Source organism: Castor canadensis, chromosome 4, assembly GCF_047511655.1.
Source record: "Castor canadensis chromosome 4, mCasCan1.hap1v2, whole genome shotgun sequence".
Taxonomy (NCBI): domain Eukaryota; kingdom Metazoa; phylum Chordata; class Mammalia; order Rodentia; family Castoridae; genus Castor; species Castor canadensis.
Genome location: NC_133389.1, coordinates 98,710,379 through 98,723,118, shown reverse-complemented (window position 1 = coordinate 98,723,118; position 12,740 = coordinate 98,710,379). Strand labels below are relative to the sequence as shown.

At 33.2% G+C, this 12,740-nt stretch overlaps 1 protein-coding gene across 2 annotated transcripts in view; it reads right to left on the bottom strand.

The window, feature by feature from the left end:
• The window catches only part of Arhgap15 (Rho GTPase activating protein 15), a 586,717-nt gene extending 574,681 nt beyond the window's left edge, over positions 1–12,036 (bottom strand). For both annotated transcript variants that reach the window (XM_074070670.1, XM_074070671.1), the window contains exon 1: positions 11,902–12,036. The gene's annotated coding sequence lies outside the window, so the exon portion shown is untranslated. The remainder of the gene's footprint in view (positions 1–11,901) is intronic.
• Between the last annotated feature and the right edge of the window lie 704 nt (positions 12,037–12,740).

The window sequence follows — 12,740 nt, the reverse complement described above, 5'->3', positions numbered from 1 at the left end:
GCTGTTCTCATTCAGGACCGGAGGGGAAGCACTTTCCCTGTGACTCAGCGAAATGCTTGTGATTGGTACAATATGAGACTTTTGATTGTCCTGATGTAAGGCTTGTGATTGGCAGAATTGGAAGCTGTGTTGTGATTGGTGAAATTATAATCTATGCACAAGCATGTTATGCCCCTCTGACTATATAAGCAGACTGTTATGTACTCCCCCACCCTCCTGTGTTGCTTCTCCTCAAGTCTTTTCCCTACTTTATAGTAGGAAGAATGTGCTGAACTGATTGCATGAAAAGGAAATAAAAATCTGGAATTTCCTGCCCGGATAGCAGCTGTGGCAGCAAGTTGACAACTATGAGTTACAGAGAAACGCTGAGACCTAAGGGCTCTGATTGTCAAAGTTGTAATAGGTGATGACCACTAAGGAACTACAGAAAGTGGCTGAAGGCAAACTGTGCATGAAGTTAAGAAGGATGGTGGAAAATCTGAGACTATAAAAGACAAGAGACTGTTAAGAGCTGAAGGCAGGAGCCAAGGCTACAAAAACTTCTGATCATGAGAAGAATTTGAGACAACCATCAGAAATGAAGGGATCCTGATACCCAAATCTTAAAACTGTAATTCTCCTTGCTGGATATGATGCTTTAAATCCTGGGAAATAAGTCTATGCCTTGGGTACCTACAGTAATATTCCAGTTTTGAAATCTTGGAGCCATAAGCCTCTGGTACTCAGTGCTGAGAGCTAACAGTCTATGGTTTTGGAAGCCCAGAAAGTGAGTCTCTGTTACTCAAAACCATCAATGCTAAGGGAACTGACCTTTGTCTATCCTTGATTTCTCTCCAGATAGAGTCAAAGATCCCCTATTCAGCCATTGGTAACATTAGTATGTATACCTAACCCCCATAATGGAATACTGAGGTTTCCCTCAGGAAAAAAAAGTGAAACAAAACAAAGACTTCTTAATTTAATCAACACCCAAGAAGACAGACCTATCAATTAATTTTCCTATTTTTCTTTTTCAGACATATTTTATTAGAACCCTACTAGCATATCTGTTTCATGGACCATCTACATTACCACCTTATCATGTAAGCAAATAAAAGTTAGATTTAAAATAAAAGTAGATAAAGAGAATACTAGTTTAATTCCATGCCCAAGAGTTAGTGGCTGTATACCACTTTTTGAATTGCTCTGTGCAATGAATGTGAGTGCTTTAAAATTCAAAGGTATTTTTGGTGAAGACACATCTTGAACTGCTTGAAGTAACATCTCCTTATCAACCAAAAATTGGTAAACAAACAAGAAAAGACTTAGCTCTCCCCCTATCAGCTATACTATACGCTGCCCCCCCCAGCTGTATGGAGGAAATGAAACTAACAGCAAGAAATTGCTGTTGATGAATTATAATTCTTAGAATTGAAATAAACTGAAATTATCCTATTCCGATTTTTTAGATAATACTGAAGGGACAAAAATGGTCACTGCTTGATTCAAGACAACCTGATACTATAATTATTACCACTGCTGTTGCAACTATTACTACTACATTTAACTTTCTTAAAGCAATTATGTAACACACACTAGGCAAAGTTTTTATTACATACATCCTTTTTTTTTTTCCTCCTGAAGAAACTCCCCATTCTACAGATAAGGAAACTGGAGTTCAAAATGACTAAGTAACATGCCCTCAAATAATTTGTAAAGTATCTAACAAGGGGTGGAATCCGGGCATTGAACTTTGTTTTTTTCTGCCTTCACAGCCTGTTCTTTCAACACCTTACTATTTCTATTTAGAAAAAAAATGCTTCAGGTTAGAATTTGAGAAAAATATGTTCCAATGATTGCACCTAAAATGTTTCCTAATCCTCGTGTGTCCTCACACCATTCAGTTTCTCCATGTATCATTTCCTTCTTTTTGACCTATGAAATCCTCTTGCATTGATTTGATTAGTGCATCCTATATATCTGATGCATGTATGAGTATACCACACTGAATCTCATTACTATGGATAATTAATATGTGTTAATAAAAACAATGACAACAAAAAGCTCCAGGTTTGTTCACTGGCTTGAGGGGATAATCAATTAAAACAGTATATGCAGAATTATTTACAAAATTTTGGATAGATCAAAAATAAATGAAGTTTTTTTTACATATTAAGTAACTTGAAGAAAACTATCATGTTGAAGACATAATTTACATCAGTATAAAGAAAGATAAAGGAGAAAGAGCAATAGAAGTATGAAAATAAGTAAGATTCCTGTATCACAGTCTAGACAAGACTTATCAGCTGGTCATGAAAATAACTGAGATGGAGAGAACAGAGCTGATGGAGTGAAAGCATTGCAGTTGATTGGATGCATAGAATAAGAGGTATGGAGAAGTCTATGAGGATTCCAAGGTTACTTATGTGGAAGATTGCAGGAACACGTGTGTCTTAATCAAAATTAGAAGGATAAGGAAGATTCCATGGAGGAAGATGTGGGTTTAGCTTAGGTTGTATACAACTTAAACTGAAGATGGAGCATTATGAAAAAAGATATCAAGTAACAATTAAAAATAATGAAGAATCTGTGCAGAGAGGTCAAGTGTGAAGGATCATATTTGAGGAGTTCAACTTCAATCATAAGAATGTCATAGAAGTCTTGGGAGAAGAGAAAATCATCTAGATATATGACCTGCAAAAGAAATACAATGTGAGTGTGTTAGTCATCTTCTGTCACTGCAAAATACCTAAGATGATCAACTCATAAGGAAGAAAGACTTTTGGGGTTCATAGTTTGAACCCCATAGTTTCAGTTTCTGATACTTTGAGCCTGTGTAAAGTTAGAATATAACAGGATAGATTGTACAGTAGTACAAAACCAAACCTGTTTACCTCATGGAGACCAGAAGCAGAGAAAGAGAGAGAGAGAGAGAGAATGGAGCAAGAAGTTAGGGTCTCCAGTATCTCCTATGAGGTACATCCTCATCCTCAATGGCCTATTTTATCCAAGTAAGTCTTACCTCCTAACATTCCCACCACCTCCCAGTAGCAGTTTAAGCTGGGACCAAGACTTCAACACATGAGCTTTTGAGGGGCATTTAAGATTCAAACCATGACAGTGAATAACAAAAGAAACTAAAAATTTCTACGAGTCACATTTGATGAGCTAAATGAGATAGGTAAAATTAAAGAACATATTTAGCCAAAAAAGTGCCAAAATTTAATAATTTGAGCATTATTTAATGCAAAAAATTAATGTGATGTTTTTGTTTTCTTTATTTGTACTAATCTTTGAGATCTTGTGTTTATTTTATACCCAATTCCACTGCTCAATAGTCATCTGTGGTTAGTTGCCACTATACAGGACTGTGTGGGTTTAAGAACAAATCTTTAGTATTTAAAGTCTGAAAGGGAAACACAGGTCCAAAGGAGACAGAAAAATATAAGTAGAAAGATGTCCCTTTAGAATGACAGAAACTATGACAAGAAAATGCTTTCTTCCTTATGTGTTTTAAAACATCTCTACATAAGGCAATATATGCAGAGAATAAGCAGCAAGTTTTCTACAGATGGCATTGTTTTAGACACTGATGAAAGCAGGATTCCTTACAGCCTTTCTATTCTTGAGCCAAATGAACAAAAGTCAAGACTGCCTAACTGCTGCCACTTAACGGGCTTAGAAATTGTAGCCTAACATAATGAAAATGACATAAAATTTTCATTACCCAGATATGCCTACACATCATGATCCAGTCCTTAAAAGAGCTCTGTAAATCTAGACACTTACCCTCTTTGCCTTAGCTTGCTTATCTTTAAAATGGGTCTACTAATTCCTTTTTATGAGATTTATGGATACCACATGTTTCTATGTATAAAAAGCAGCTGCCATAATATAGAGTGGTGATGCCACTCTAATAATTTATATTGATGAATGTCTCCTGCTAGTGTAAGTGTCTTGAGAATGAAGGAATATTGTCTAACATTGGTAGTACCATAATTCCTTCCACACTGTTGCAGACAGCCTGGGGTAATCAGCACACATTTTTCCCTACCACATTCCAATTCTTTTAAGAGGACCATCAAAACGCAAATCAGTGATACTATTCAGAGGCTCAAAGTACTTGATTTCCTCAGTGCATCTAGCAGAAAGGTGAATTTGGGCTGCACTGCTCAGTTTCTAGCCTTTAAAACTTGAATATGAAATTAACTAAAGCAGAAAGATAAAAGAATAGAAACACAAGTTTCCCTTGACTCAGCACTCAATTTCCTGAGCATTCTACCTTTCCTAGTTCTTTAAAGAGATGCTTTGTTTTGACTTTAAGCTTAGAATTAATCACTAGGATTAGAACAAAAAGTTCTTTTAAGTATTTAGAAAATGAATGTAAAGTAAACATAAAATTATCCAATTTAATACGACTATTTTAGTAAAATAGCTTAGCATTTGTATGCTTAGAGGTGGTTTCCATCAGTATATGGCAATGTAGATTATTTGTTATGATTTTCAAAAGGAACATAGGATATAATGGATCCTGTACAAACTTTCATTACTGCCAGATAACTCAAAATATACCATATATATAAGTAAATATAGTGTCAATTATTTGAAATATATTTGTAACTTTTCTTCTCCTAAACGGTCCTATTATTTTACTCCCAGAAAAGGTCACAAATCTCCACGAAGCCTTTCCTTCTTCTATAATCCACACTGAATTTTTATAGTCTTTATTCATTCACCAAACAAGTAGTTATTAACTACTTATAGCATACCTATCACTGCTCTTGTTCTAAGCATCTGGTAGTAAAAAGAGCCAAGGTCGATATTCTCATGGTCCACACATTCTAATGTGAAAATTACCACTAAACAATCTGACATATGAATAATAAATTCCTGTATCCCAAATGATGTGATGGAAAATGAAATCAGAGTAATGAGATATAGAGGGCCTGACAAATCAAAATAGGATTAAATTTAATTTTGGGCAAAATAGAAAATCATTTGAAATGCTTTAGCAGAAGAACCATATGGTCTCAGCCTTAAAAAAAAAAGGTCACTCTGGTTACTTCTTAGAGAAACTATTGTAGGAAATATAGAAGCAGGAAAGAATGTCCAAAGAATTCTGCAGTAGCAATAGTGGAAGTGGTAAGATGTGATTTTTTCAGAGTTTTTTCCATATACATTTACCCCTTACTTCACATGTAATTCATTTCAGTGAAGTATAAAGTCATTAACTGAAAGTCTATGTGTCCAGTAAACATTTTATGAGTAAAAATATATGACTACAACTAAAAGTAGGTTCTTGTAAGTAATAGCAACAATTCCTAAGAAAATAAATTGTACAAAACTATAAGGAACGTTTTTATTTCATAATATTTGTCTATATATTTTTCTTCACAACTGTTTTTACTGCTTGTGAGACTTACAGTTTTCTTACCCTCAAAATATGATAATAATAAATTATAGCCCAGAAAAATCACCTTTCATGCCACAAAACCCTAACTAAAACATTGTAGAAATTCTTTCACCTTCAAATTTCCTGCATTAACTCAAACATGTATAAATATTATTAGGAAAAGTTAAGTAGACAGAATGATGAAAGTTAAGTAAGTCTATATTTTTTGGCTTTATTTACTGCTGATGAATTGGATGGATTTGGGGGTAGGAAGAAGGATGGAAAGACTGAAAGCAAATATAATATTTAATTTGTCCTGAAAAGACAGATGAATAATGGTGTCATTAATGAAGTAGATGGAAAAAAGGAAAGAAAAATAGAGGGTTGAGGGGAAGTGGAGAGTAATTAAATGATTTGTTTATTTTTTATTAGGATATATTCATTATACAGGGGGGATTTGTAGTACAATTTATATTGTACATAAATGATTTGTTTTCAAGATATGCATTTTGACGTCTCTGAGACGTTCAAGAAGAAATGATGTATAGGCAACTGCATTTACAGTTTTAGCGCTATGAAAGAAAGGTTTGGCCTTAATATCTAATTAGCAGGGGGAAGAGGAAGAACAATGGAGGGGATGAACCAAACCAGTGTACATTATATACATATATATAAATGTCACAACAAAACCCCTGTACAACTATTATAAACTAATAAAAATGTCTTTAAAAAGAGAAAACAAAACAAAACAAAAAGATCTAATTAGCATATACATAGTATTTAAACTTGCAGAAGTAAATAAGATCAAGTAAGAATAAACTTGGAAGACAAGAGCTAAAACTAGAAGAATAGATATCTAGAGATTGATTTCAGGGTACTTCAGCATTTAGAGGACTGGATGATGAGGAAAAAATAGGAAAAGAGATAGAAAAATCACCCAGGTAGTTTCAAGGAAAACCAGAGGAACAAACTATCCAAAAGTCAAAAGAAGAGATAGTTTCAAGAGGGAAGGAATATTTTACCTCTGGGGCTCTGTCACTACTATATGCTCTAATTTTTCTGTGGGATTGGATTTATACCTATAAATTTATACTTAAATTCTTATGCTCCCTACTAAAAAAGGTTTTCATTGACTGGACAACATATCTATTGTTTTGCGTCCCCAGTAATTCTTAGCACTCCATGGTACACTTCATGAAAGTTCACCATTAGTCAAGGAATTAAATTGTGCTAATGTCCACTAAAAAAAGAGAAACTCTGTCTAAAACCCACAATTGTATTGTGTAATTGACAAGGCTAATTTCAAGATAAAATATTCCGTCTAGTTTTTGGCATCCAGGAAATATTCACTGTCACCAGATGAGTGTTCCAACTATTTCAACAAGGACAGAAACTCTGAAGCATGAATTCCCTCAACTTCCTCTCCTCATTTCATCTTATCCATATCCAATGCATCTGTATTCACACTCATTAGAGTGCTCTCCCTTCTGTTTAAGGTTATTTATCTACTTGAGCTAGTGATTACACCCATCTGTCTTAGCGTCCTCTGAGACCTGTTGGGTTTCTGGATTTTTTTTTTTTTTTGCATTCATTCTCTCCTCTTTCACTTGAACATTCACATTGCATTCCCCTTTTTTAGTTACTGCCTATTTTCAGTCTTTAGAACAATGATATTTTACCTATGCTATCCCTAATTCTTTACTTCCTTTGACATGCCACTCCAAAGCTTGAAACTTACTAATGTTCTGGTCTTTAATTATATAGTTAAGAAAGGATCCATTATTTTTGTAATGAGAACAGATATAAATTTAATCTCTTAAAAACAAGTTCAACATCAGTCACAATGGCAGAAATACCACATAAAACTATATTGAGATACACTTTTCTACAAATTTATGAAACCTGAAAAGTTTGGGACTACAATCTGTTTTAAAAGCTATGGAACTTTTTTCAACATTCTTATTGAGTGTTAGTAGAAGTTCCAAAAGTTACAACTAATGTGAAAGAAGATTTAGCAGAAATTATTTTATCCTTTGCTTTATAAATAGTATTTCTGTGAATTCATTCTAAACATACATTTTCAAATTTACAGCATTACAAAAATTATTCATAGTATTAGCAAAATTGCAAATACCCATGACTATGACTCTACTAGTAAGAAACTGATTAGATATGATGCATCTATACAGTAGAACACTGTACACTTGTTAAAAGAGCATTAATTTTTTATTTTTATTATGGAAGTATTTCCAAGATATATTACTGAAAGGAAAAATGCAAAACAGAGAGGTGTGTACAGTTAAGCTATCTTCAGCGTATTAAAGGAAGATATTCAAATACACAAATATAAGCACATATACATATATATTTCTTTTGCATGTGAGAAATAGAAATAAAAATATAAGAAGAATTTTCTCTGAAAGGTTTATTTTGATTTTTAATCATCTCATTAGATCACCCATTCTCAAATTAAAAACAATCAAAAAGAAGACTTCCATGAAAGAAAACAAGACCATAATAACTACCGTCTGGATAAGAACCTCAAGCACCTGGGCAGGTAAATCAGTGCCTGTTTTAATATGAATATCTTCCTTTATTGAGTGTAAGCATTGTCACAAACAATCTTGAAGAGTATGTAACAGTGCAGTGAGGAAAATGGAAGAAACAAATAAAATCTGATGCAAGATGACTCACTGAAATGTGAGAGTGTGGACATGAAATTATGTATATCTCCTGCTTTAAAAGAGTTGTTACTTACAGCCCTGAGTCATAATCTACTTGGCTACTCCATTATATCATGATCTCAAACTACTCTTCTGGTCTTACCTCTCATTACTATACATTTTGTCTAACAAAAGTAGACAATTCACTCTTTAAAACTCTCCGATATTCCGTATTTTTCTACCTTGATATCCTTCCCATCTTTTGGAATAGATTTCTCTAGAAAACTACCATAAAAATTCCTCCAAAAACTGTCCTGAATTACCTGACAGAATATGACCAAATGATACCATGCTCACAAAATTCTCTTGTTTATGGCTTAGTAAGTAATAGGAATACAAAAATGTTTGAGGAATTTCTAAACACTAATAGAATACTCTTTATATCTTGTTATAGTATGTGATACATTTTATTTACATTATGATGATATAATTTTGTATTGTATTATAAACTTTAAGACAGGTATTTTAAGTGCTTCTCATTGATGGAGTAACAATTGTAAAGATAATTCAGTTTAATTGAAACTCTTATTTCATTCAGACCTGCTTTTAACTGTACCTGTCGGCAGAGTTTGAAGAAGCTGAGATGTAATACTCTTGTGACCATAGTGGGGTTCTGTGGCTTTACCCACAAGAGACACAGACACCTTTTTTTCTGTGGAAGAAATTTCCATTTCTATTGCAAGAGACCCTCTCTTCAGCTAAAATCATGTGCTACATACAGGTGTGGGTCTCCTCAATACAAGAGTGAGGCTGTGACCATGCCTGGTCACTTGGGGTGTCTGTGCCTAGTTCAATGATTGCTATGGTCATGTGATCCAAATTAATGCAGTCAGACCCAAATCTGAGGCTTTGCTGTGGTGACCGGCAAAAACATTCTTTTGCCACCTGAAGCTTTCTTCTTAACTCAATGGGAGCTTCTGCTAGACTATTTCTAGCACAGTGAAAAGAAGAGCTAAGAAGTAAAAAAAAAAAAAAAAAAAAAAAAAAAACACAGAGAGAAAGAGAGAGACAGTGAGAGAGAAACATCCAGCCATTCCTGAGTTTGTTGTGTTTGGACTTGTTATAAATAAAGGATGTTTTCTATTGTCTATGACTGTTTTCAGATGAAACTCATAAGCTGAAATTTAAGGCATTTACAAATTCATTTCCAAGTCAGGCCATATAACATTTATTTTATAGTATAAAATAAAAGTATCCAAACAGTTAAATTCAGAGTAATAAATTACTTTTTTAAAAAACATCTATAAAATATTATTAAATATTTTCTAAATATATGGGAATATCAAATTGTCTAAAAATGTAGTTATTTTTTACCTGCTACAAGAAAGGTATAAATATCTTTAGGAATGCATCTCTGTAATTAATTCTTATTATGAGATGTTCTCGGAATTTCTGTGTTTAAGTACTATAGGCAGGAAAAATGCATAATAAAACACTCTGCCTCAAAATATCTCTCCTCAACTGTATGGTATCAATCTCTTTGCTTGAAACTGGAATCCCCAAGATTAAATTGATCATTTGGATCCTGTCTGCTGAGAGAATTTTCTAAAATTCTACTGGAAAGAAAAGGAGAGGCCTGGTGGGGAAGTCAACACTGTAACCTTTCCATGTGAGTATGGAATATTTGTATTAAATTCCTTACTTTCTGGAAAATAGGATGAGTAAAATTTAATGACAACAGGAAAGGAATGGAAGAAGCAAGATGGGGGTCTATCCTTCTAAGTACCAGAGCTGTGGGATTCTAATATCAGGACAGTGCAGCTGTTCTAGAAAAGAGCACTTAAATGGAGCAAATGGAAGAATATCAAGGAATGATTTTCTCCTTTCTGAATTTTGTTTAATGCTGGCCCCAAATGGAAAAGCATGATATTTTTTTATCAAATCATCTTTGAAACGACTTTGCAAATAAGATTCTCTGCATTGTTTTAGTTCACTAAAACAGGTTTCCTACTGATCCATTTAAAATGTATATAGGTGTAGTAACTCATCTGCAACTGACTCTTAAGATTTGGTCTGAATGTTCAAGAGAGAATGCACCACGTGTTTTCAAAAACTATTTTGAAATTATAGCAGTTCACCTGTCATCTTTACTCAGTTGCTTTTTCTAAATTCAAGCTCTGTTTTAATCACCTTAATTTTATAAATATTCCATAAAATATTTATATTTTAATTTAACAATTTTTGTAAGAAACCCTTGTCTTTTTTTAAATAAGGAATTTTTAATGGTATTAAACAATTTAATAAGCTTTCCTGTCTTTTCTTCAAGCCAGATGCTCATGTGGATATTCATACTTGCTAAGGTATAAGGTTTATTCATGTGAGACTCTTTCATAACACAATGAAATCAAGCAATAACATATCAACCAAAAGTATCTGAATTATACAGCTTCTATGGATCAGAGGATCAGAAGCACAATATTGAAGACATATTCAAATAGTGCCTTCTATTGTGAGGAAATGCAACAAATTGAAATTCTAATCAGAATATCAAAGCAAATACATATTACCAGGGTCTTCTCACACTGTAACAATAAAAAAGTATTGAATACCAAATCTTAATCTATGTTTTTCAATAATCATTTTAATAGTCAACAAGTAGCTAGCTTCAGTATTGACAATTGAAGAGGTCTTAAACTGGAGTGTGCTACTATGCCCAATAATTTCCTTCTAAATTGACCATGTCAAGAAACATTTATATGTGTCTTTCAATAGAAAACAATAAAAAAAAGATAATTGTTACCACTTATCAAACCTGTAACCATTTTTAATAACACACAAAAAAACTGCAGTTGTGGGGGTCATTGCTTCTGTCATTCAATAGCACAATAAAAATAATATTAGGGATGAGTGGATCATATCTTGGGGTTTTATTAAAATTCTTTCAAAAATCTACAGATTTATTTTAGATATTTGTCTCTGAGATTAACAATATTTTGATGTTTTCTGTATTTATCTTAAAGCACATGAAGACATTCATCTTATGAAGTCAATATGAAAAAAGTTCTTGTCAGTTTCTGAATAACCGATCATTTTCAACTGTAAGGTTTATTATTTTGGAATACCTCAAACAAAAGCAAACTATCTAATTATCCTAAATAACAAAGGTCTATCTCTAGTTTGTATCTTCCCAGAAGTAAACTGTAGTGAAGTTGACTAAGACTTCTCTTTTAAACATAACAATTTGTTTATAAAATTAGCAAATTGACCTCATTTTATCCTATTTCTTAAATAAAATTTAGGAAAAAAATTTAGTTGTTATGATAGAAAATAGTTTTTTGTATTTTAAAATGTTCTTGCTTTTTAAAGGTTATTTAATAATATACATATTTCAGAACCTTGGTAAGGCCTTTAAATGTCTTTAATATAATGCTTTAAAGTGGGTCCCTTTCACACAGGAAATCAAGATGTTATTTCTTATTTGCCTTTTTGTCACTCATCATCTGAATTTGAATAAGTCATTTTTTTTTGTAAATTGGTCAGTAAAAGGTAGTTACATTTTTTTCCAGTAGTTATTTTTAAAGCACTTTCAAATTAACACTGTATCATATTTTTATTTAATATTTTAGTCTAAAATCTTAGCCAATGATACTAATATAATATTTTAGTAAAGGACTTTAGAATTTGGCAGTTGCAAATATGAAAAGAATATGCTTTTTCTACAGCAAAGGAAATGAGCTGATGTTAGACACAGGTAAAAATATCACATTTGGTAGAAATGTTTGTATGTTCGCAACAAGATGTAGGAGACTCTAGTAAGCATTTTCAAGTACAGATTTCATGTACAATATAAAGTTAAAATTTACTTACCTTTTCTCAGTGATAACTTGTTATTGAAACTGCCATCAACTCCTGTTAATGACTCTTTCAACAAAAACGGAAAACAGTAAAGTCACATGTCGTAAGAGTGGGCCTGTGTTGGCTGCTGCTTAATTTCAGTACTGGAGAAACAAAAAAAAAAAAAAAAAAAAAAAAGATGGGGGTAGGGGTGAACACAAAACTTTTAAATAAAACCACTTCCTGGGTAGATACAGTTAACCACATATCAACATAATTACTGGATTGGAAGAAATTGCCTTGTATAGTCAACACTATTGTTATTTTTCAGTGTGATTATCAATTTTCAAACACTCAACGTTTATATAGGTTTCATCAATTTTAATTTAATGGAGGAAATGTGTAGCTAAAATTTAGCAGGGGGAGGAGCAGGCAGCTAAGTACAAATGAAACTTCCCCTTTCCCTGCCTTCTAGCAAAGACTTAAAAAACAGTCTCCACTCCCCAGGGTTAAGCATATGTTCATGTGTTATCAGGAGGATATGCATGTTGTCTTGAAAAGCCAAAGAGCAGAGCTCATGCATCTGCATCATTCACAGATAGACTCACAAAGAGCTGCTCTACCAAACAAGTTCAAGGGGCCTTGGAAAGTTTGCATCAGAATTTAAGAAAATAAAGCCCAAAGCAGTGCATCTCTGAGCTTCTGTGAGTGTCTCAGAAAGAGAGAAAGGTGCTCAGTTAGGACACACTGTGATATTGACCGTGACTGTGGCTTTTTCACACTAGTGTGTTTCTGGCTAAGTTTCCTAAACAGTTCTGAAATGTGCTGAAGAGATTTTGCTCTAAGTGAACGATCCTTTGTGAGGCATGACT